This window comes from Crocodylus porosus, unplaced genomic scaffold (assembly GCF_001723895.1).
Source record: "Crocodylus porosus isolate Cpor-Errol unplaced genomic scaffold, CroPor_comp1, whole genome shotgun sequence".
Lineage (NCBI taxonomy): Eukaryota > Metazoa > Chordata > Crocodylia > Crocodylidae > Crocodylus > Crocodylus porosus.
The window spans coordinates 4,998,325-5,023,645 of record NW_017728938.1 but is presented as its reverse complement, the minus strand read 5'-3'; the positions used below and the strand labels follow the sequence as shown (position 1 = coordinate 5,023,645).

Sequence of the window (25,321 nt, the reverse complement as noted above, 5' to 3'; positions counted from 1 at the left end):
GGCGCGGCCGTGCAGGCGGTTCCTAGGCCCCGCGCGGAGTCCCGCGGCCCGGCGGACCTGGTGGCGGCCTCCGGCGCTCCCGGCCTGGCTCAGCCGTGCTCTCCGCCTGCGTGCGCACGGCTGTCCTCACGGCGCCCCCTGCCCTCGGCTTCGTGCCTTGCGGCCCGGCGTGGCGCGTGCCCCCGCCCGGCCCGGCCCGGCCCCCGTGCGGGCCGCTGTCCACCCTTCGGCCTGCACCTGCCTTGGGCGTCCCCGCCGCTCCCCCTTCCGGCCGCGCGTGGGGCTGCAGCGGCGTCGCTCGTCCCTGTCGTGCTGCCCGGCGCGTCCAGCTCGAGGGACCGGGAGAGCGGCGCTGCCGCCCGCGCTGCAGCGGCCTGGCTCCCCGGGCGGGCCTGGCGGCAGCCCTTTCGAAACCAGCGTCTCGGTCTCCCGCGGTGGGACTGGCTGCCAGTTCCGGCCTGATCGTGGTTTTTGTCACCTTCCGTCAGCTGCGAGCTGGAGCCAAGGGCGCCGTTTCTCTTCCCTGGTTGGGTGGTGGGGGCCTGGCTGGTGCATGGCTGTGGCTGCCATGAATGAAGGAGGCTTCCCTACAAGGCAGGACTCTGGCCCTCAGCCTGAAGAGCTAGAGCTGCCTTGTCCTGTCCGGGTTCTCACAGACTCACCATGGCTGCACATGCCGGCACGGTGGGCTAGTTGGGCTCTCCTATCATCTTCTCTTAATGACTGATGCTTTCAGGTCTGGCTGAGGGCAAAATTTATCCATACCCCCATTGCAGTGAGTGCTTGATGATCTCCCATCTGTGCATGCCTGAGATCTACTAGTCAGGGACCTAAGAATGAGGGAGGCAAGGAAAATCCAGCTTTATGGGGGTGGGGGCAGAATTGTGACTACATCACACATTCCCATGGACAGAGGTAAATTAGTTTCTTCTCAGGATAGCTAAATATAGTTGGCCCAGTACAGCTGCCTCCAGATTTTGTCCTGAGATTTCCTGTGTCTGTGCAATTCAACCTGTGTATCTGTGGTCTAGGATAAATTTGTTGCCAAGTATTGTCCTGATTTTTATCAATGAGTGGAATGCTGTCTCAAAATTATTACTTCCAGAGAATCTTCTCTGCTATTCCCTCTTCTTAATTAAGGTGTTGTTGAATGAATATGTCCAATAGTGCTTTGTTTACAAGCTTTTTCTTTGGGTGTCAGTTGCTGACCTGTAGTTTTTACTGGTCCTAAGTATCTAGGGCATGCAGTTGATTACTGGTGGAACTGTTGGGATTGTGCTGGGTATGTACTGGGAGGCACTAAAACTGTATAGCTCTTCCAGTAGCACTGACTGCTAAGGAACATCTTTGGATGGCTTAGCTGTCACTGACAATATAGTAAGGCCAAGGAGCTAATGTGTATGTTCTAAATGTTACTTTTAAATGCAAAGTTTGGTGACACATGGATGTGCTTGCAAGCAGATTTATCTAAGCTTCATGGTTGCAATGCAGATCTTTGTATTTGAAGAGGAGATATCTTTGGAATTCAAGCTCTTGGGGTGGTATGAGATTGGACTCAGCCTGGACCTGTTGCTGCATCAAGAGAAAATCTGATTGAAAATTCAGGGCTGCTCGTACATCCATAGGTGCTGATCATAGAAGTTTTTTTTTTCTGTAAACTATCCATTTACTCGCTTTTCGCATTTTTTGATTTCCTTCCCATTAAAACAGAAAAGTCAGGTGACTTTTTTTGTTTCTTAATTTTGTGATGGAATATATGTAGTGTTCTTGATGTCCCTTGGAAGTGTTTTTAGAACCAAGTAGATTTCATGTATTGGTCTCTGACTTTTTTAAAGTGCCTTTTCATTCCATATACAGAAAGTGATAAAAGTTATTGTTCCATGCATATGTCTCTATTTGTACAATGAACTCTTGATCTCAAGAAGACTTTTCATCTAACTCCCCTGGGCTTGGAGACCCAAGCTGGATTTTTTTTTTAACATGGCCAGTATTCAAGGTTCTTCAGGCCATATTAGACACGTGGTTTCACTTGCATCAATTTATTTGTCTTAAATGGATTGGCACATATATAACTGATTGGCTTTTAAAAACTTTTCTGTTGCACAAGAATAAATAGGCTGCTGTTCTCTCTACTTAACAGTGCTGTCTCACCAGGAGTAAAAATCAGTAAAACTAATCCTTACCCCCAAAGTCTAAATCTTTCATTCCTCAAATTATTCTCTACCTCTTCTATAAGTCATCAGTTCTGAATCTGGGTATACATACACAGGGGCAGTTGTGGAGTAAGACAGTGCTGGTTTTGTGCATTTGTGGTTCCAAGCAGAACTGCTCTTAAGTAATTTGTCAAAGGAAGATAACAGAGCTCTATGAATGGATACTCTGAGTTCTGCTGCTAGTGGCTTCTTGCTTGATGGTTCAGTATAGAAGAATGTGTGGAGCAAACCAGTACTGTTCCACTAGTTCAGTTCAACGAATAGACTCACACATGGGCTGAACACCTTGCTGGTTGAATGGGACCTTTACTCGCAGGGATGCAAAACTGTTCTTGACATTATTCACCAGTCTCCTAAGGTGCAACAAAACTCTTTAATGTGGTAAAGACCTATTTTGCCTCAACCTTTCCAGGCAGGAGCTCCAGCCTTGCCTGGCTTATGTCTTGGCAAGGCTGTCTTACCTTGGGAATGTTAGTCATATTTTATATTTTAGTTTGTCTTTATATGTAATGCTCTATATTTTAAACGCTGTACTTTCACATTTGATAGATTTTTTTCTGTGTCTCATTCAACAAATTTAGAGCCTCCTAAACCACTTACTCATTGTTCCCAATATATGTAATTATATTCCTCTATCCTAAAGGTAGTTTGCCAGTTGGATGAAGCCCGATAGGAAGCTGCAGTGTTTAGGACACTGCAACTTTTTTAGACAAGTAAAAAGCAAGGTGTAGCTCAGTGTGTTTTGGATCCCACTTGGTACCCTTACACTCCTATGAATGTCTGGACTAATTCTTGCATTATTTTTTTTCTGTAGGCGACCTATTGGCTGCTGGCAGTCACTTTATAGATGTTCACAGTAAATTCTTGATAATGCAATTGGGTTCAGTGTTAAGTTGGAAGAAGCTGATAGCCACATGACGCGTACCATTGGGATAATACATCAACTTCTCTTTTTCTGTGTTTTGCAGCATGGATTTTATATGGTATTTTTTAAATGTTGGTGCTTCCTTGTCCGAGTGAATGGTCTGCTCAATTGCTGCAAATGATGGCTAACTTAACAGGAAGCTGAGTATCTTAGTGTCTGCTGTCAGCTCTGTTATGATCAAACATGGTATTCTTGGCTGTGGTTTGTTTTTTGTTTTGTTTTTTTTAAATGAAGCCTGACTTGGTTGTTTACTGGTTCAGTGCAGGCTTTTGCTATTTCTAACTGAAAAGTATGGCTAGAGTGAGTCTAGACTGATTATAGTCTTTCTTCTATAGGATGAAAATAGGGTTGAAGCTCTCATCTTGTCTTGGGGTATTGGATAGAAGGGACAAATGGTATCACTTTGGGTTTGTTTCCATTTGGAAGTAGGACCTAAGCATGTGGAAATGGGCCAGTGTCTTGCCAGATTTGTATTGTCACTAGGACTACTATGTGATCCAGTCCTAGAGGGAGACTATTTATATCATTAACTGGAAGATATATTCCAATAATTATTCCATCTGACTTTTGGGTTGGAGGTGGGATGTGTTTGCTCTGGAAACAGTTGTTCTTCTCTTTGGGTGTAGTTGGGTGCTGCCTCTTGGATAGATCAAATGCAGGAGCTGTAGTGGGGAGAGGGGGAGAGAGGTTTGTGGGTTTGGGGTTTTTTTTTGTTTTTTGTTGTTGTTGTTTGTTTTTTTGTTTTACTTTTTAAAAAACTTTGTTATACAAATATTAAAAACAAACATTGAAAGTGCAGAGGTATGGGACCTTCCCAGAGGCTAAGCATGAAATACTTGTTAACAACAAAAAAACCACTATGTCACCAGAGATTGAAACCTCCTCCCCCGTGTCTTTGAGGTTATACATGGAAGAACAGCTTTCCATCTTCTAGTTTGCAGGGGCTCCCCTCAGTGACCCAAAGTGACACAAACTGGTCCATGTTTTGTTGCAAGGTGAAGCATCCACATTGAAATCTGATACAGACCCAAAGCCTAGACCAAAAAATGGAACCGTTGGAGGGCATCTTCGGCACCAGCTCCTGCAAGCCAGTTTCTGCAGCTTTTCATAGTCACCATCTTGACCTGGCCCAGTGGAAAATTGGCCAGGTAGATCATACTCTCTTAAGCTGCTCCGTAGGGGATAGATAAGATGCACATGGTCTCGGAGAAATCCAAGTCCAGTGTTCCATATAGGATGCTGAGAGCAGCAAAGAGTGACTGGAGCCAGGGGCAGTCTGGGAGGGTATGGAAGAGTCTCTTCCACCACCTCCTTGCAGAAAGGGCTGGCTGCCAACCCTGCCACATCTAAGTGGCAGACAAAAGTGCCTACGGCCAGGGCCCTATGCAGCAACCACCACTGGAGCTTTCTGGTTCTCTTGGTGATGGGTAGCTTGTACAGGATGTGCCAGGCCATGTGTGCATGCTCTGATGTTGCTGCCACTAGACACCATATCCACAGTATAAGGGCACATGGTGAGGACAGGGGCATGATGCAGTTCCCAGACAGGATCTCAAGGCATATCCCACCACTGTTCCTGTTAGGCATGGGAAGGGACAGCAGAGTGCTGGGCCTACCACGCCCATTGCTGTCCACAGCTGGAGAAACAGGCAGCAACTGGGGGGTGGGATAGGACTGTCTAGTAAGCTGCCATCAGGGAGGGCTTGTTGTGTGCAGAGGCAGTCTTCTAGGGCAGCAAGCACATCTACAGGGAAGGCAGTTTTCACTTTAGCCAAGAAGCATGAAGCTAAATGGACAGAGTGTACTCCCAGCTGGTCAGCCAGGGTTTTGGCTGAGAGCTATTAGACCAAGCTGAGTTAAAGACGTGGGTCAGCTTGATGGTGTGTGACTGGACCAAGGAAGCAACAAGGGAGAAAGGTCTAATTCTTGCTGCTTATAAAAACTCTCTGGCCCTTGATTCATCCGAGAAACTTTTCCCCAAGACATTGCTGTGGTGATTTCCAGAAGGACTTTTTTTTTTTTTTTTACTCTTTAGGACTTCTTCCTCTCTTTGTGGCCCAGGAGCAGTATCCTCCAGGTAAATTAACTCCTGAAAGGATGCGTCTGAACTGGGAAGATCACAGATGGAGGAGCACCAAGATAATTGAACATCTGTATATCAGTGTAGGAATGTAAATATAAACAGAACTTAGGTATTTTTGATATAATGAAACTGTATGTGGGGGACTCGAGTACTGAATTGTCCCCAATGGTACCTTGAACTACAAGGCATCAACTATTTTGAGGAAACTTGCCTCGCTGTGGAAGCAAATAGGTGAGGGAAATAAAAGGGAAGAGGTGTGATCCATCATGCAGATCTCAGATTGGTCTCTTCAGTCATCTCTGGAATTGTGTGTCAGCTCTTAGTGGTGAATCTGAAACTTTTAGAATGTGTATTACAATCTGTTCAGTCATCCACGTTTACTATGACTACTTTCGTCAGCTAGCATCCAGCTTGTGCTATGTATATTGCTCTGTTAGGCTCAATATAATGCCATAAATCAGTTATTTGCTAAGCAGTGGGAACTTTTTAATGGCAGTGTGGAGGAGCACAGATACGTGGGGAATAAGCTTAATTTACCATGTTCAACACCTTGGTATACTGGAAATGTAAGTTCTGCTGCTGCTGTTTGTACCTCTGGAGAGCCTCGTGTCTTTCACCTGATCCATAAATTTGGTCCAAATCCTGTAGGGAAATTAAAAGAGGATTCCAAAGACCTGGTTTTCAGACTTGTAATTTCCATGAAAAAGCATATTTCCAGCAATCTAACAGATTGCAGCTAGAAGAACAGCTACATGCAATACTCCTGTTTAAGTGTTTTGTATGACAGTAGTGCTATCCTAATGCATGTCTCTTTAGCACTGGTGCTCAACTTCTTGATCTGTGTGCAGGCCAGATGGGGTCCTGGGGCCCAGCACCGCTGACTCCCTGCCCTACATACTGAGACTGGGCCCTGAGGGCCCAGTGTCACTCCTGCTCTGTGTGCTGGCATTGGGCCCTGAGCCTAGGGCTCCCCATGAGTCCAAAGATTTGGCAGCAGGGGAGTGATGGCACCAGTCCCCTACCACCAAATTTCTGGACCTGTGGGGATCCTGTGAGCTGGACGACACAGTGTTGTTGGCTGGATCTGGCTCATGGGCTAGAGGTTGAGCACCTCTGCTCTAGAGTGCCAACTCTTCCTTTTGGGTTTTACTTTGGCTTGAATGAAAATAAAATCTTAAATTGCTAGTAGAAAAGTCCATAATATTTATTTGAACTATGAAGAAATCTAGAATAAACTTCTGAGATGTTTGACACCTGGCGTTTCAAGTTATGGAAGAAAAAGCTTGTTGTGGGGGATAGGTTGTTGTCTCATGCAGCTAGTGTTACCGTTTTCATTGTAGTTAAAGCTGCAGGTTTTTGCATGATCATAAGTTGCTTATAAATTGCTAGCGCACAAGCAATATACTTTCCTGTCTAGAAATTTGAGGACTGGGCATCTCAGTTCCCTTTCACTTTGTAACTTAGATAAGGTCATCTTGGCCAGTGATGGGCCTACACTCTGTCCGATCTAGATTCCCAGCTCAGTGCTTTGTGCACAGTAGGGAATTTTAGGTAATTTCCACATGATGCTAGTATTACACCTTGGATGAGTCTCCTGTCATCAGGCTGCTGTGTGGACCCAACCTGTGGGTTTTGCATGCTTCCAAGCTAGTTAGTTTTGGCCAGAATCTAGTTACTGTTTATAGCTCTTGCCCCCTTAGACACACTCCCAGAACCGGACAAGAAAGTGAAGCCCTGCATAGTCAACTGTCCTAGGCTCTGGTGGTGACACTAGTTCCTTCACTTGCTTTGGTGTAATGCATCAAAACGTCAGTGACTGCGAGTACTCTGGTTTAGTTTGTCTTTAGCCAAGAAACTTCTTAAATATGTTGTTTGCTGCTTGGAAAAGTCCCAGGTTTTTGAGAGAGAAGAACTTATTTTGCTGAGAATTCTTGGGTTTGGGTTAGTATCCTGTAGGTCAGGCAAAACACTTTTGCCCCTACATGTCTTCATGTTCTTGCCATGGATTGACCCTATTTCTTAAGCCTTGATCCACATATAGAGCTGCTGTGGAAGGTTGTTCCCTATGTACATACCCTCAGTCCAGAATGAATGCCTTGTTCCTGTTTACCTAACCCAAGGGGTTAATCTAAATATTGCCTCCTGAATAAATATGCAGACGTTTTGCATGTGGGGAATGTACGGCAAAGTTAAGATAGTGTGAATTCACCAAGCATGAATTTCCACAACGGACATTCTTGGTGCACAGTAACATGGTGAATTAGTGCAGAGTAGTTAGAACTTACCAGGTTTGCACCATAACTCATTTTAAGGTAACTGTCCTGTAGAGATGAGGCATCAGAGATGAGGCTGCTACTTTTAAATCTGCCTTTGACACTCTTGTTCCTGCTGGGGATTTTTCATGCTTCAGTTTCCTTCCCCTCTAGCCAAGCAGTTTCTCTCTGAAGAGAAGAATTCGTTCACTGGCCAATGTTGCCGGTATCAATCCTATTATTTCACTAGGCTAAAGCCATTCTGTGTTAACAGTTCTCTGAGGGTCCAGGAATCTCTCCAGAGAGGCTCGCAGGCAGCTTACAACTTGTCTTTGGGGCATGCAGTTAAAGTGGTGAAGCCTAGGCATTGGCAGGAAGAGGTATAGCTACTTTGTTGAAGAGCCTAGCCAGGCTAATTCTCCTTCCAGAGGCTTAGGAGGGCATTGAAAGCAGCTATGAATTTCAGGCTACTACAGAAACTTGCATGGAATAACAAACTATCTACTGAGGTGAAGATGCAAATCTACAAGACTTACATACTGTCATCCCTGCTTTATGGCTCAGAAACATGGACTACATATGCTAGGCAGTGTATCAGGAGGCTGAACAGCTTCCACATGAGATTTTTGCACATGATCCTGAAAATAAAGTGAGAAGCCAAATGCCAAACACGGAGATGCTGGAGCATACAGGACCGACACACTTAGAAGCCACTATTAAGAAGATAGGAGGTTGCGATGCCTTGGCCATGTCAGGAGAATCGGGGGAGACTGTATGCCCAAGAATATTTTGTGCAGTGAGATTCAAAACTGCTCTAAAAAGTGGGTTTGCTCTCTATGTCTGTACCATGATGTGTGCAAAAGTGATATGAAGTTGTTCAAGATCAACGTAGAAAGATGGGAGGAGCGCACAGAATTCCATCCGATCCAGAGGGATCAGCCGGCCCTGGGTGAAGCTCAGCATGAAGTGGCTTTGATCCAAAGGATGGAAGCAAAGCAAGGAAGAAGCAAGCAGCGTGCTGTAAAATTTGACTTCAGTTCAGACAACGCATGGATCTATGAAACTTGCAACAAGCTGTGTCACGTAAATTGGGCTTGTCAGGGACAAGTGGATTCATTAGGCACCTGGCTAGGCCTCTTACCATGATGCCAAGGAGTGGTTGCCTATTAAACCACTGGCTGCAGAGAAACACTTAATTGAAGTAAATTAGCCCTGAATGTCTTTGCTGTGTTGACACCCAACTTCATTATCTTAATCCTAGCCAGGGGGTTTAGATAGCCCATTATCTTTTCTAGCAACCTTGCAGGAATGAGCAGGTGGTGGTCACAGGCAGAGTTCAGGACAGTAAATGCCAGAAGAAAAGGAAATCTATGCTTCTGTTCATTGTTTAAACCAGTTGCCTTTAACCAGGGTGCTGTGAGTTCCTTTTAAGGGTGCTGCTGGGTTCCACTCAGTAGTAGTAGTGTTAGATGCACAAACACCTATTCATGATTCAGAAGATAAATCCAGAGATTTCAAATAGGTTTTGACACTATGGATTCTTTTTTGACCTGTTGTAGTCTTTTCTGAGTTCTTTGCAACACAAGAACTCTTTTTTTTACTATAGAAAAAAACAAAGTGGCAACTCAGAGCTGTCATTTTCCGAGGGGTTCTTTGAGTCTAAAAAGATTAAGAACCGCTGGTTTAGACAGAAGCCTCTGCATTTTGGTATCTGACCCCTTTCAGCAACAGCTTATGTAGAGGTTCCTTTGGGTCTCCTTTAGGCTCCAACAGCTTGTTTATACTGCAGAACATCTGCTTTTATGGAGAGAATTCATGCCCTTAAAAAGGGGTCAAAGTGTAGAGGGGCAAAGCCACTTAGCAGCTTTGGGGCCTTGTTAGTTGGTGCCACTTATCTCATGTTATGGGCAGCATGTACTCCCTCTGTTTTTTGCACTGTCCTTGTTGTGTTAGCCTGTCTGCCTCGAAGGCTGTGTGAACCCAGACTCTTAGAAAGCAGTTAACCCCTGCTGCCCATCCTGAACCATTCTAATGCATACAGCTATACCTATAAGCCAATTCCCAAAAAGCAAACCTTAAATACCATTTCTAAGCCAACAATAATTAGAAGTTATAATCCCCATTACATATTGATATTTTAACATATCTTACATTAAAACTATCTTTATATAAGTTATTTTTTTTAAAAGCATCTCAACAAAAAATAAAACATACAATTAAATTAAAAAATCTGATATAAATAAAAAATTCTTTTTTTAATTTTTATTTTTTTTAAATGTTGATTTTTATTCGCTTTGGCTATATTGAAGATGGCTGTACTCTTGTCTCTCTCTCTCTCCCATCATTTCCAGCATAGTTTATTGCCCTTTGCCTTTGTCACTTCTATGTTTATGAAGTTGTTAGTTGCTATAGAAGTTTCCTTGAGGTACCTTACATGAAATATAATAGCTTTTCTTGGTTAGTGGCTTAACATTTGTCTACTTGGGCAGGGGTTTCCATTAGCTGAAACAGAGAGGCTGGTGGTCACTTTTGCTTCTGGCCTCACAGAATGAGGAACCCGCATGGAAATGAGAACATCAGGAGAAGGCAGTGCAAACTAGGTAGACCCCAGAGTGATTCCAGATGGGGATGAGGTCCTTTATCTGCGGAGCAGGACTCTGCATGGATGCGTGAATGAATGCACAGAGCCTGTAAAACAAGCAGGAGGAATTGAAAGTGCTCGTACAGTTGCAGAGCTATGATGTGATTGGAATAACAGATTTGATAGGATAACACACATGGCTGGAACACTGTCATGTATGGGTATAAACTTTTTGTGAAGCAAAGGTAGGGGAGAAGGGGAGGAGGAGTTGTGCTGTATGTAAAAGAGCTGTATGATTCCTCAGAGCTCCAGTATGAAACTGGAGGGAGGCCTGCTGAAAGTCTCTGTTTTAGAGTCAGACGGGAGAACAGCAAGGGTGACCTCATCGTCGGTGTCTGCTACAGACTACCAGAGACAGAGGATGAGGCTTTCTTCAAACAGCTTGCAGAAGTTTCCTGATCACAGATCTTGGTTCTCATGGGGGATTTCGATCACTCTGACATCTGCTGGGAGGGCAATACAGCAGTGCACAGCCAATACAGGAAATTTTTGGAGAGTGTTGGGAACAATTGCCTGGTGCAAGTGCTGGAGAGGCTATCTAGGGGGCTGTGCGTTTTCTTAACCAGCTGTTTCACAAACAGGGAAGACTTGGGGAATGTAGGAATGGACGACGACTTGGGCAGCAGTGACCATGAGATAATTGAGTTGAGGATCCTGAGGAAAGGACGGGAGAAGAAAATCGGAGGAAGGACCCTGGGACTTTAGAAAGACTGACTTACTTGGGGAACTTACGGGAAAGTTCCTCTGGCAGGCCAGGTTGAGGAGGAAAGGAGTTGAGGAGATCTGGCTGTATTTTTAAAGAAACCTTACTGAAGAAGGTGCGGGCATCCTGATGTGCTGGAAGACTAGCAAGTATGGCAGAGCACCAGCTTAGCAAGAAACTCTTCAATGAGCTAAAACACAGAAAGGAATCTTATAAGAAGTGGAAACTTGAACAAATGACTAGAAAGGAAGAATGTAAGAGTACTGCTTGGGCATGCAGGAAGATCAAAGTGGGATTGTAATTGCAGCTAGCTAGGGATGTGAAGGATTACAAGAAGGGTTTCTACAAGTATATCAGCAACAGAAGGAAGATCAGGGAAAAAGTGGGTCCTTTACTGAACGAGGAGGCAACCTAGTGACAGATTATGTGGAAAAGGGCGAAGTACTCAATACTTTTTTCGCCTTGGTCTTCACAAGAAAGGTCAGCACCCAACCTACTGCACCTGGCAGTACATCTTGGGAAGAAGGTGAGTAGCCAAAGTGGTGAAAGAATAGGTTAGGGACTATTTAGAAAAGTTGGTTGTGTGTAAGTCCATGGGGCCAGACACCATGCACCCAAAGGTACTGAGGGAGTTGGCCAGTGTTTTTGCAGAGCCTCTGGCCATTATCTTTGAAAACTCATGGTGATTGGGAGAGGTCCCTGATGATTGGATAAGGGAAAATATAGTGAAGAAGTGGGATCTGCAGAACTCCGGACCAGCCAGCCTCACCTCAGTCCTTACGGAAAATCATGGAGCAGATCCTTAAGGAATCCATTTCTAAGCACTTGACGGAGGGGGACTGATTAACAGGGATCCTGGTTTTCTCTGATTTAAAAAAAAAACAGTCCCAATTTTTGGTTTTAAAAAGTAACCCAAAATCCACATTTTTCCACGAGTAAAATGAAATGCCATTAATATATAGATGTAGATTATAGTGGTATTTAATTTTAATCTCAGAAAAAATTGGATTTTGGGTTACTTTTTTTTTAAACTGAAAATTGGAGATTTTTTAAAATCGGAGAAAACCAGGATCCCTGCTGATTAGGAACTATCAGGATGGATTAACAAGGACAAGTCATGTCTGACCAACCTGTTTGCCTTCTGTGATGAGAGATGACTGTTCCTGGATGCAGAAAGAGCAGTGGATCTGATATAACTTGACTTTAGGAAAGCTTTTTGATACCCTCTCCCACAACATTCTCCCCATTCTCTCAAGCAAGCTAAGGAAATACAAGTTGGACGAATGGACTGTAAAGGTGGATAGATAACTGGCTGTTTTGTTGGAGGGAGTCCAGCAGAGGGCAATGAAAGGTTAAGGGACTTATGAGAAGAGGTTGCAGAAACTGGGCTTATTTGCTCTGGAGAAGAGAAGACTGCAAAGACATTTAATAGCAGCCTTCAACTACCGAAGTGAAGGGTGGTTATAAATGCATGGATCTAGACTGTTCTCAGTGGTAGCAGATGATGGAACAAGGAGCAATGGTCTCAAGCTGCAAGAAGGAAGTTTAGGTTAGATATTAGGGAAAACTTTCTCTAGGCTAGTAAAGCTCTGGAACAGGCTACCCAGAGAGGTTGTGGAATCTCCATCCTGAGAGGTTTTTAAGACTTGGCCAGACAACCTTGGCTGGGATGTTCTAGTAGGTTGATCAGGGTATTCTCTTATCCCATCTTTCATGTCATTGGTGAAGGTATTGAACAAAACTGACCCCAGGACCAAGCCCTGTGCCACTTCACTTGATACTGGCTGCCAGGTCATCTAGGCTAGCCCTCCTGCTTTGAGCCGGGAGCTGGATTAAATAACCTCCTGAGGTCCCTTCCACCCCTAATATTCTGTGATTGTATGATTGTATGATTCTTATGTTTTGAATGTTGATGGACAACATTAGTGCTGTATCACTAAGCTAGATGAAGCAAGGTGGTTGTACCTGTCAAAAGGACTTATGAAGACAGGGCTTCTGGACAGAGGTTTTCAGTCTGACTTAGCTTTGCATATTTAAAAAGGGTAAAACATCATGGCAGGTGGAGTCAGACAGAGGTTTTGCAGTATTTGTGAGGACATCCTGAGCTCCACTATTCCCTGTTCTTATAATGGTCTCACGAATAGAAGGTACTGATGCTGCATCTTGCAGGTAGCCAAAAACTTTGCCATGCACACTTTTTCTCTGTACTGTTAAACTGTGGATAAGACCAGAAGGTGATTCTGTTAGCATCTCCTTGGCCAAAAAAAGCTGTTTTTAGTAATCATCTCAGGGTAGTTCACGTGGATCTTGTAACTCTTCTATGACACATTCTGCTATATCTCACCTCTAGAGCAAGGATATTTAAAGCTCTTGAGCAGAATCTCAGGAAGAAAAGAAGTTGCTTGGGGATATTCTCTCTCAGCATCCTAGGAAAGTTTCCTCCAGTTCTTCAAATGTGACAGAAAATCATACAGTGATGCAGAAATATGAAGCCTCTCTTATTACATTACAGGTTTTGGAATTACCTGTGTTGAGATCTTCCTATAGGACTGATTTGCAAAGAATCATCAAGTATCATCTGGATTGTGAGCGTTAGGAAAAGGATTTAAGTGTAATCAGGTACTGAACATTTTCTTCAGATCCTAAGGTTCATTAATTACCTCCATGGATCTCCACTTGGTTCTGAACGTGCAACTCCCAATGTGTTCACACCTCTTAGGAAAACTTCCTTGCATTTCCTGTCAGTGAAAGTACAGTTGCTCATATCAGCTCCTTGACTAGCAAGCCAGGTCCCCTTCGTTCCAGTGCCCCCTTGTCTGAAAATCAGTATTGCAACTTTCAAAAAAAAAACCTAACAAAAAAACCCCACTAATGACAGATGGTCCACTCATACAGTTGGCAAATCAGTGCTTTTCCTAGCAAGGTGAAAGATCATTTGATTGCTTGTTCACATATCTCTTTAAGTTTTACAAGATGTTCAGATGTCCAGTGATGCTGTTTGGTAGGGGGCATCACGCTAACCTCTGCAGTAGAAACAGAGAATCGTAGAACCTTAGGGTTGGAAGGGACCTCAGGAGGTCATCTCCTAGTTCGGCTGCTTGCTCAAAGCAGGACTGTCTCCAGCTGTACCATCCTAGCCAGGGTTTTGTCTACCATAACCCCTCTGGGTAGCCCATCCCACTGTTTTACTACCATCCTCATGAGAGAGCTTTTTCCTCATATCTAACCTAAACTTCCCTGCTTTAACTTGAGACCACTGTTCCTTGTTCTGTCATCTGCCACCACAGAACAGTCTCACTCCACTCTTCAAGTAATTGAAGGCTGTTATTAAATCCCCCCCAGTCTTCTCTGCTGTAAACTAAATAAGCGCAGTTCTCTCAGCCTCTCCTCAGAAGTCATATGCCTCAGCCCCCTAACTACTTTTGTTGCCCTCTGCTGGACTGTCTCCAATTTGTCCAAATACTTTCTGTAGTGGGGGGGCCCAAAAACTGGACAGTATTCTAGATGTGGCCTCACTGAGTGTCAAATACAGGGGAAGAATCACTTCTCTTGATTGGCTGGCAACGCTCCCACTAATGCAGCCCAGTATGCTGTTAGCCTGCTTTGCAACAAGGGCAAGCTGTTTGCTCCTATTCAGGTTATTGTCCACTGTAACCCCCAAGTCCTTTTCTGCAAAGCTACTGCTTAGCAAGTGGGTCGTCAGGCTGTACCTGAGCATGGAATTGTTCCATCCTAAGTGCAGGACTTTGTAGTTCTCCTTATTGAACTTCATAAGCTCTTTTTTAGTCCAGTCTTACAATTTGTGTAGGTTGATCTGAATCTTAGCCCTGCCCTCCAGCATATCTGCTACTCCCTTACAACTTGGTGTCATCTGCAAAAATTCTGAGGGTGCAATCCATCCCTTCTGCCATCATTGATGAACATATTGAACAAAACCAGCTCCAGGACTGACCCCTGGGGCACTCCATTTAATACTGGCGCCATTGAGTACTACCCTTTGAGCCCAGCAATCCAGCTGGTTTTCTATTCGCCTTACAATCTGTTTATTCAACTCGAACTTCCTTAACTCGCTTGGGAGAATGTTGTGGGAGACTGTATCAAAAGCCTTGCTGAAGTCAAGGTGTATCACATCCACTGCTCTCCCTGCATCCGCAGAGCCACTCATCTTGTCATAGAAGGTAATGGGGTTGGTCAGTCATGACTTGCCCTTGCTGAATCCATGCTGACTGATTCTGATCACTTTCTCCTCCAAGTGCATAGAAATGGATTCCTTGAGGACTTGCTCCATTATTTTTCCAGGGACTGAGGTGAGTCTGACCAGTCTGTTCCCTGGATCCTCCTTCTTTTCTTAAAGATGGACACAATATTTGCCCCTTTACCCTTGTGTGGGACCTCTCCCGATTTGCCATGCGTTTTCAAAGACAATGGCCAGAGGCTCTGTAATCACATCAGCCAACTCCCTTGGCAACCTTGGGTGCATTGTGTCCGACCAAGTGGACTTGTACATATCTGGGCTTTCTAAAATCTAAATCATCCCTAACTTGTTCTTTTGCCACTGTTGACTGCTTACCTCCTGTCCAAACTGTGCTGCTTGGTGCAGTAGTCTGGGAGCTGACCTTGCCTGTGAAGACTGAGGTGAAAAAGGCATTGAGTACTTCAGCCTTCTCTCACATCATCTGTCACTAGGTTGCCTTTGGATTCACATTTTCCTGATCTCCCTCTTGTTGCTAACATACTTGGCGAAACCTTCTTGTTACCCTTTGTATCCCTTGCTAGCTGTAACTCCAATCCCACTTTGACCTTCCTGACTTCATCCCTGCATGCCTGAGCAATGCTTCTATACTCCTACCTATTTGCTTGTCCAACTTTCCACTTTTTGTAAGCTACCTTTTTTTTATTAGCTCATTGAAGATTTCCCTGCTAAGCCAAGCTGGTCTTCTGCTATACTTGCTAGTATTCTGGCACGTTGGGGTGGTTTGTTTCTGTGCCCTCAGTAAGGTTTCTTTAAAATTCAACCAGCTCTCCTGGACCCCTTTCCCTTTCAGACGGGCCTCCCAGGGGACCCTCCCCATCAGTTTCCTGAGTGAGTCAAAGTCTGCTTTTGTGAAGTCCAGGGTCCTTACTCTGCTTCTTGCCTTCCTTCCTTTTATCAGGATCCTAAACTCAATCTTCTAGTCACTGCTGCACAAAATGCCATCCATTACTACATTCCCCACTGATTCTTCCCTGTTTGTGAGCAGCTGGTCTCTTCAACACTTGCATTAGGCAGTTGTTCCCTACACTTTCCAAAAATTTCCTGGATTGCCTATGCACTTGTGTTGCCCTCCTAGCAGATGTCAGGGTGATTTAAATCCCCATGAGAACCAGGGCCTATGAACTGGAAACTTCTGCTAGCTGTTTGAAGAAAGCCTTATCTATCTCATTCTCATGGTCTGGTGATGTATAGCAGACCCCCACCACAACATCACCCTTGTTGCTCTTCCCTCTGACCTTAACCCAGAGACTTTCAATAGGACTATCTCCAGTTTCATACTGTGCTTCTGAGCTTTTGAATGTAATGTTTTCCCTCCCTGAAAACGTATTCATAAATCAGGTTTTTGGAGCATATCTTTGAACTCTGTATTAGAGAATTTTCTTTTCTGAAATCTTTACTGAATTATTCCACGGATCAGACTCTCCCAACTTAGAGCATTTCCTTTTTTGCAGTGGGATTAATTAGCATTCAGATAATTTAACATTTAATCACCATACTTTGCAGTAGGAAAGTATTTTGAATCCACTGATGAACCTAAATCTATGGATTCCACAGCAGAGGATTATTTCTCTATCTCTACTGTCCAGGCTTTTTAGTGTGGGCAGCCAAGCCTCTTTCTGTCAACAATTGCCAGGCTGGAGTTCTGTCTCTAGCTACTTTTCATAAGCTGAAAAGTAATTGTAAAAGAATCTGTGGATGCTGTATTTCAGAAAGGAAAGTTTTGGCAAAAGAGAAATTTTCTTAATGTGCTTCCACAATTGCAGTGTGTTGCATGTTGTTTTAGCTGCCAACACCTCCAGCTTCTGTCCCCTTCTCTCAGTAACTTCTGTTGTCCAGTTCTAGCTTGTCAGGATGAACACTCATGGCACATTGAGAAGTGGAGATTCAGGGACCTCATAGAATAAACTGAATGCAATTAAATATAAGCTGTTTTATTTATTGCTTGTTATTAGTTCTCATGTTTAATTTATTTTAAAAGCTTCCATACCCTACTGTCAGTGTAGGTACTGCAGAATTTCCAGTCTGCCTGTGTGCTGCAGAATACTACATAGCCACTGTATGTGTGGGCTCTTTCATGGTGGTATTACTGTAGCAAACTTTTAGCTGCAGTTCAGAGTCAGTTAACTAAAAGTTTAAGGCCACCTCAATTTTTAACTGCATATGCCAGTCAGCCTTCACTTGAATTGTTATACTTAACCTGTAATGGGTTTATTCTCTAGTGTTCACAAATTCTAGGATGTTGACAAATGTGGAAAAAAACAAAACAAAACCTGTTCTGTCAGAAGCAGCAGCATGTTATTTCTACCTAGCTCCGCAGTATCTTTAAAGATTGGATGCTTCAGCAGGGCTTTTTGGTGCTTTTAGCTAAAGCTGATTCAATTGGCTATTAGATAAAAGCCTCAATAAAGCGCCCTATATATGTCGGGAAAGCCAGGTGCAACTAAGGCACTCCCTCTTCAGCATATGCACTGGGCTTGGTGCATGAGCACGTTGAGTTTAAGTGCTGTTTTTACTTTTTGGTTTGGTTTTTTTTATTTATTTTTTTAGCACATCTGCAAGCACCCCTAATGCCCTGCAAAAGATGGGCATGTATCCCAGCCTGCCTGGAGAGCTGTCACACACACAATAGATTTGACAGAGAGGTGGGGAATGACATAAGGAATGGGAATGGGGAGCAGACAGAAGCTGCAGTAAGGAGTTACTTTTTTTAGGCTTGTGTATACCTAAGGTAACATAATGGCTTGTTTGTTTTTTTGCCATAGACACTTTATTGATGCTACAGAAGTCAGAAATGATTTTGAAAAAGTGAGTAAGAAAAGACTTTCTGTACTCCAGAGCTACCTACCTAGCAGAAAGAATAACACACGGTATACAAGTTCTACATAGAGACTGCTGAAGATTGCAGGGGAAAAGTGGTATAAAAATAATCCACTACATGGAAAATGAAGATTGTTTTCTTATCCTGCATATATACAAGGAAGCTAAGTTAATGTCACTCAGCCTTAATTATTAAATGCGGGCTCTTGTATGCTTAGTGTGTACATTGAAAATTCTCAACATACTTTTTATGTAATTATGTTTGTGTTGGGATTGCAGGCATTAAGGTTGTAAATCTGATCTTGCCAAAGAAATTATGGCTATCAAGGGTAAATATTAGAATAGTAAAATCGTAGAAAATAAGTGTTGGAAGGGACCTCAAACTCATCTAGTCCAACCCCCTGCTCAAAGCAGGACCAGCCCCAACTAGATAATTCCAGCCATGGCTTTGTCAAGCTGGGCCTTAAAAACCTCCAAGGATGGAGATTCCACCCCCCACTCTGGGTAACCTGTTTCAGTGCTTCACCCCCCTCCCAGTGAGAGAGTTTTTTCCTAATATCCAACTTAAACCTTCTTTGCTGCAACTTGAGACCATTGCTGCTTCTGTTCTGTCATCTGTTTGACTGAGAACAGTCTAGCTCCATTCTCTTTGAAACCACCCTTCACATAGTTAAAGGCTGCTATCAGATTTCCCTAACAGTCTTCTCTTCTGCAGAGTAAATAAACCCAGTTCCCTCAGCCTCTCCTCAGAAGTCATGTGCACCAGCCCCCTCACCATTTTTGTTGCCCTCCACTGGACTCTCTACAACTTGTCCTCATCCTTTCTAAAGTGGGGGGCCCAAAATAGGACAGAGTACTTCAGATGTGGCCTCACCAGGGTGGATTAGAGGGGAATAATTACTTCCCTTGATTTGCTGGCAACACTCCTACCAATGCAGCCCAGTATGCTGTTGGCCGCCTTGGCAACAAGAGCACACACTGCTGACGCATATCCATCTTATTGTCCACTGTAACCCCCAGGTCCTTTTCTGCAGAGCTGTTGCCCAACCAGTCAGTTCCCAGACTGTAGCGGTGCATGGGATTCTTCTGTACTAAGTGCAGAACTTTGCCCTTGTCCTTGTTGAACTTCATGAGATTTTCTTTTGGTCCAATCCTGCAATTGGTTGAGATCACTTTAAATCCTAGCCCTACCAGTGTATCTGCTGCACCCCCCAGCTTAGTGTCATTGCAAACTTGCTGAGGGCACAATCCATCCCATCTTCCAGATCATTAATGAAGATGTTGAACAAAACTGGCCCCAGGACCAGTGCCTGGGGCACTCTACTTGATGCCAGCTGCCAACCAGACACTGAGCCATTGATTACTACTCATTGAGTCCAACAATCCAGCCAGTTTTCTATTCACCTTACAGTCCAGTCATCCAACCCATACTTCCTCAGCTTGCTTGCAAGAATGCTGTGGGAGATGGTATCAAAAACCTTACCAAAGTCAAGGTATATTATGTCTACTGCATTCCCCGCATCCATGGAACCAGTCATCTCATCATAGAAGACAATCAGGTTGGTCAGGCATGACTTGCCCTTGGTGAATCCACGCTGATTGTTTCTAATCACCTTGTCCTCCAAGTGCTTAGAAGTAGATTCTTTGGGGATCTGCTCCATGATTTTTCTGGGGACTGAGGCGAGGAGGCTGACTGGCGTGTATTTCCCTGGGTCTTCCTTCTTTCCTTTCTTAAAATGGGTGCTGTATTTGCCCTTTTCCAGTTGTCTAAGACCACCTCCAATTGTCATGAGTTTTCAAAGATAATGGCCAGCAGCTCTGCAGTCACATTGGCCAGCTCCCTTGGCACCCTTGGATACGTTGCATCTGGTCCCATGGATGATGTGTACACGTCCACCTTTTCTAAATAGTCCCTATCCTGTTCTTTCACAACTGATGGCTGCTCACCTTCTCCCCAAATGGTGCTGATTTGTGCAGTAGTCTGGAAGCTGACCTTGCCTATGAAGACCAAGGTAAAAAAGGCATTGAATATTTCAGCTGTTTTCTCATCCTCTGTCACTAGGTTGCCTCCCCTATTCAGTAAGGGAACCATATTGTCCCTGACTTTCCTCTTGTTATTAACATATTTGTAGAAACCCTTCTTGTTATCCTTCACCTCCCTTGCTAGCTACAACTCCAGTTGAGGTTTCTGAATATTAACCCCTTTCAGAAATGTACTGTATTTATTGAAGTCCAAGACAAGGTTTCCCTCTCACTTAATTTTGGGAGAGGGGACAGTTCCTTGTCTTAGATTAGAGTATGCAGGGCATAGGCAGCTGTTGCAGCTCTAAAGTTGACCTGAGGTTGGGTTTGGAGCTGGAGCTGCAGCTACAGCTTCTTTCCCATCCTTTGCCTGCCCCTTTCCATTGAACTTTGCTGCCTGGATGGGGCTGGGCTGGACCTAGACCTTGGTAGAGCCTGGTCCGAGCCAGAAGGTAAGAGGTAATAAGGGAGCCAAGGGGGGGAAAGGCTGCAGCAGAGGAGTGGCAGGCAGTTATGGGGACAGGTGTCAGGGGGTGGGCCCCTGGGGGAGGCAAGGGTCAGAGGTCAGGCCAGTTGACTCCCTTATCAACTGTCCCCCTGCCACTGCATCCTGTGGTGATGGGTGGGATGAAATTAAGATGCCCCCTCCTCCCCAATAATTAGATTATATACATTAAATTCAGGCTAGTCTTGGATTCAGGTAAATATGATACAGTGAAGGCCAAAACACCACTCTTATGAATAGTGACATTTTGTATGGATTATGCTCTTGTGCTGATTAGTTTTAGGACAGGATCATCACTTCAGTATGCTCTAGTTGGCTGTAGGCCCAAGCTACATATTGGGATCATATGCTGGGTTGGTACAACTTTGTTCCATATTTTATGGAGAATCAAAGTATCCTGTAGTTTCATTGGCTTAGTATAGTGGTGGGAGGGTTTGATGAAAAGCCCACCCCTGTGGAAGGTAAGTTATTTGTACTTTCTAATCTGAAAGTATATTTTTCCATTGGAATCAAGCTGCCTTCTGAGACTGCAGTAATACTGGGCAAAATAGAAGCAGAATAAGCTTAAAATCCCTAAATTCATCCATAGGTACCCAGGGATTGGATTTTTCAAAACCACTGAGTTACTTGAGCATAACTGTTATTTAAAGTCAATGCAACTTTGACTTCTAGATCATTTAACTAGGTGTGACAGGGTCCTACCCCACGGGTGGCCGTAATCCTCTTGGACCCACCCTCAGCCCTTATCGACTTGGTTCCATTTGGGCAATCTCCCCTTCTCCTTGCCTGCCACGCCTTGATGCTTTATATCTTTAGAAGAGGAGGCTGCTTTGGGATTCCTCAAGAAAGATCTCTCATGAATGCCAGTCTTGCTGCTCATCACCTTTAATAGCTAATCATGGCCTCAAACTCCCCAACAACTGTGCCCATGACTTGCAGGTGTTTCCAGTTATAACTTAAATGGGCATCTTGCCCCACACCACCAGGCTACCATAGGCCTTCACTCCCCTGTTTGGGCCTTTGCATTTTTGACTTCTGCCCTCACTGCTCTGGCTGGTCCCTTTGGCCTAGACCAGGGGTAGGCAATATTTTTTGGCTGGAGTGCCGAAAAACACCACAATACCTACCTTGGAAAGTGCCAGAGTGCTGGCATGCCAGAAAAACAAAATGAGGGCAGGGGGTACATGGCAAGATGCCCTGCTTGTGCCCCTTGCCCGTCACCCAAAGCCCCTGCCCCCCAGCCCTGCTGTGTAGTCACCACCAGCATGGAGCTGATGCCAGAGCTGTGTAGCCCAGCGCAGCTGTTTGCAGCCTGCCCACTGCAGCTGCCTAGAGCCCAGGTTGGCTACAAACAGCTGCGCCGGGCTCCGGAGCCCACTCACCAGCTCTGTGCCTGGAGTAGGGGAGAGATTGGGGTTGTGCTGCCTTAGGCCCCCTCCCACGCTGCCTGCTCCGAGGCACATGTTCACGTGCCAATGCAGAGCTGATGCCTGGACTCTGGAGCCTGGCACAGGTGTTTGCAGCCTCCCAGCTGCAGCTGGCCTTGGCTCTGGGTAGCTGCTGCCAGCCCGGAGCCCAGGCTGCTCCCAGCAGGCAGCTGGGATGCTGCAAGCCCTGCTGGGAGCAGCCCAGGCTCCATCGCTGGCAGCATCTACGCAGAACCAGGGTTGGCTGTGGCGTGCTGAGCAAAATGGACTTGCATGCCATGCTCAGCATGTGTGCCAGGGGTTGTTGACCCCTGGTTTAGACCTACCACACTGGGTCTGGCTGGTTGGGTTCTAGACCTTATTTTGCCCTCCTGGTTTCTTATCTCTGGGTTATATGCCCTCTGGCCCTAATTTCTGCCCCTCTCTGGGCTGTAGGCTTGCAAGTCCTGTTCTCTGTCCCTCTTGGGTTTGTGGGTCCTCTGACCCCAATCTCTGCCCCTTTCTGGACTGTGGGCCCCCTGATTTCAAGCTCTGCCTCTCTTAGGGATGTGGGACCCCTTGGACCCAATCTCTGCCCCTTTCGGGCTGCAGGTTTGCTAGTCCTTGTTCTTGCCTCTTTAGGCTGTGGGCTTCCTAGTTCTGTTTCTGCTGCTCTTGGGCAGTGGTTTTCAAATTTTCATTTGCAAACCCCTAAAAAATTGTGAATGTAGCTGTGGACTCCTTTGAATTGTAAGTGTGGGTATTCACATACTTTTGCTGTCTCTAGGCATAGTGGGGCCACTGAGAGACATGGGGGAAAAAATGTATAGGTGCACCAATGCACCAGTCCCATATCAGATCGGCACCAATATGACGAAAAATGAGAGTATTGGCAATTGCCTTTTTTTGTCTGGTGTGGCTGATATATCTGATAAATGCCATGTGCATGTGTATAACCGCAGTGCAGCACGCAGGTGGCTAGGAGCATGGAGAGCAGCTGGGTCTGGCTGGTAAGTTGTGTTGGAAGGAGGGGAAGGGGTAGGGGGCCAGATTGAGGCCCCCATGGTGAGGGAGGGAGTGGGGCTGACCTTGCCTGTGAGCTTTTTTTACATTTGTAAGCAGCTAGCATGCTCCCTGCAGAGCTCCTTTACCTTCAGTTTCCAGGGCCAGACTGTTCTGCCTCTTCCCTTGGTTTATATCAGGCTTGTCCAACATACGGCCCGTGGGCCACCATGCAGCCTGCCAAGCCATTTTATCTGGCCTGAGGCAGCGCCGCCACAGAGCCATGGTGGCGGCAGCAGGGCAGTAGTGAGGCGAAGCGGGCAGGTTTGGCCCATGAGCCCCAGCCGGCAGCAAGGGGAGGGGAGCTGCTTACCCCTGTGAGGCCGGGCTCATCAGTGAGCTGGGTCCTGCTGCTGCTGCACTGAGGGCTGCACAGCGTGGGGCTGCCCCAGCTGTGCCTGATTAGACAAGCTGGGGACAGTGCATGCAGCTTGTTCTCTGGCTCCGCCCCTTGCCCCCGGTATGTGGCTGGGGGAGCTGCAGCATGGCCTTCGCCCTGCCCGCATGCGTGGTGGATGGAGGCATGGGGTAAGTTCCTGTGCAGAGCTGGGTGCACCTTGGGGCCGGGCCAGGGCTGCGGGGCATGAGGTTGCCAGAGCCGGACTGGGCTGGGCAGGAGGAGCCAGGCCCAGAGGCTGCATTTGTCCCCCAGACTGGGACGTCCAGGATGGAGAGATACAAGGGAGGGCACACATGCGCACACACACGTGCATATACACATATGCATGCTGAAGTGTGTGGCAGTGAGCAGAGCTCACATTTTAGTCGAGTGTTTGGTATTATTTTATTCTTGCTTTTATATTGTTTTTATTTTGGATTTTAAACCACATTTCCAGACCCATTTCATTGTTACTTCCTGCAGCTTCTTTGGTGTCAAAGGTCATGTGACATCACTTCCTGATGTGATACCACTTCCTGTGAGGTCTTTGAATATGGCTTGCTGGCCCACTGGGTGATAAAAAGTTCATGATCTGGCCCCCCATTCAAAAAGGTTGGACACCCCTGGTTTATATGCTCCGGAGCTCTGCCCCTTTCTAGTCATGGGACTCCCTGGGCAAGATGGCCTATCGCACCAGAGCTAGCACTCCAGTTGCTCTCTTGCTGCTTCTTGAGTTTGCTGTCCTGTTGTACTGTTGCATGTAAAGGGCTCTGGCTGCCTATCATGCTATAGCTAGCCTTCCTCTTTACTGATTGAGTGCAATTTGCTTCCATCTTCTAGCTCTTAGTAACAGGGCTGTAGGTTTCCTGTTACACCGGGGTAGACAGCCTTTTCCAGCTGTGAGCTAGAATGACCCACCCTGGGTTGGAGACAGACGGGTAGATGTCAGGACCCCTGCCACCACTGCTCATCTTCCTGACAACACAGGGAGAGCACCCACAGATGACATTCCCTGCCATCAAGTGCTTCACCAAAAACTTTGAATCTGGCCCTGCATCTGTGGGCCAGATTGAAATTGTGGGCCATAAGTTGCTGACTCCTAGTTTAGACTATTTCCATATGCACCCCCATGGAATCTTCAGGGCAGTCTCCGGCCTGGATTGTTTAAAGAACTGGACCTGTGGACAGAGTCTCTGGGTAGGTTTCTCCTAGTTCATGTAGAATAGAAATCCTTGTTCATTGATTAACAGATGTCTCGACTCTCCATTCTGAACAGATGACTGAAAGCTGGGGTTTGACCTGGCAAGCCTGCCCACTTGAGGAACTGACTGCAAAGATTCAGACATGCCCCTTGAAATCCCATATTTGAGGCTTATAGGCTTATCGTTCTTTGGTAGGAATCTTCATTCTGTTTTGTAGCTTGACCCCAAGCACATTTAGACATTTGAGCGTATCATTAGTAGCTTTTAGTTAATAGAATACAAATACAAAAGACAGCTGATTTCCAGAGTAGAGGCTGAAAGGGGGTGCCAGTGGTCCATACAAAGACTTTGCTGCAAGAAGCCAGATGATGAGTCTGATAGAGACAGCAGTGAAGGACAGATTGTATTTATGTCCAAGTTAATGTCTTGCTGACTAGGGTTTGAAGTAGTACATAGGCTGAACTGACTCGTAGAGGCAAACAGCTGCCCTATTAATGGTACTCCCTTCCCCCGACACTCTCATTTGAAAGGAGTTAGTCTTGTCATTGTGGCTAGAAATCTAACTGGGCAAGTAGGAACTTTACTGAGGCCATATATGAAGTTTGCCCACTGCACTGTTTCAGGGGTGGCACACCAGGGATTACTTTTTAGTGCAGCAACGTAACTGAAGCAAAGCCTGCTTCCTGTGTCACTTGGTGACTTTGTCTGTCACCTGCACTAATGGAAATGTGTCCCTTGACAGTTACTTTGAACAAGGTGATATTTCCTTAGTAATTAACAGAGTATTTGGTCTGGTCACAACTGTACATTTCTCTAGTTTTTATCCTAAACTGCTCTATTGAAAGGCAGGATTCTT

At 45.5% G+C, this 25,321-nt stretch overlaps 1 protein-coding gene across 1 annotated transcript in view; it reads left to right on the top strand.

The window, feature by feature from the left end:
• Window positions 1-13,338: 13,338 nt before the first annotated feature.
• Window positions 13,339-25,321, top strand: part of DAG1 (dystroglycan 1) — a 98,097-nt gene continuing 86,114 nt past the window's right edge. The window contains exon 1 of the mRNA XM_019547514.1: window positions 13,339-13,436. The gene's annotated coding sequence lies outside the window, so the exon portion shown is untranslated. The remainder of the gene's footprint in view (window positions 13,437-25,321) is intronic.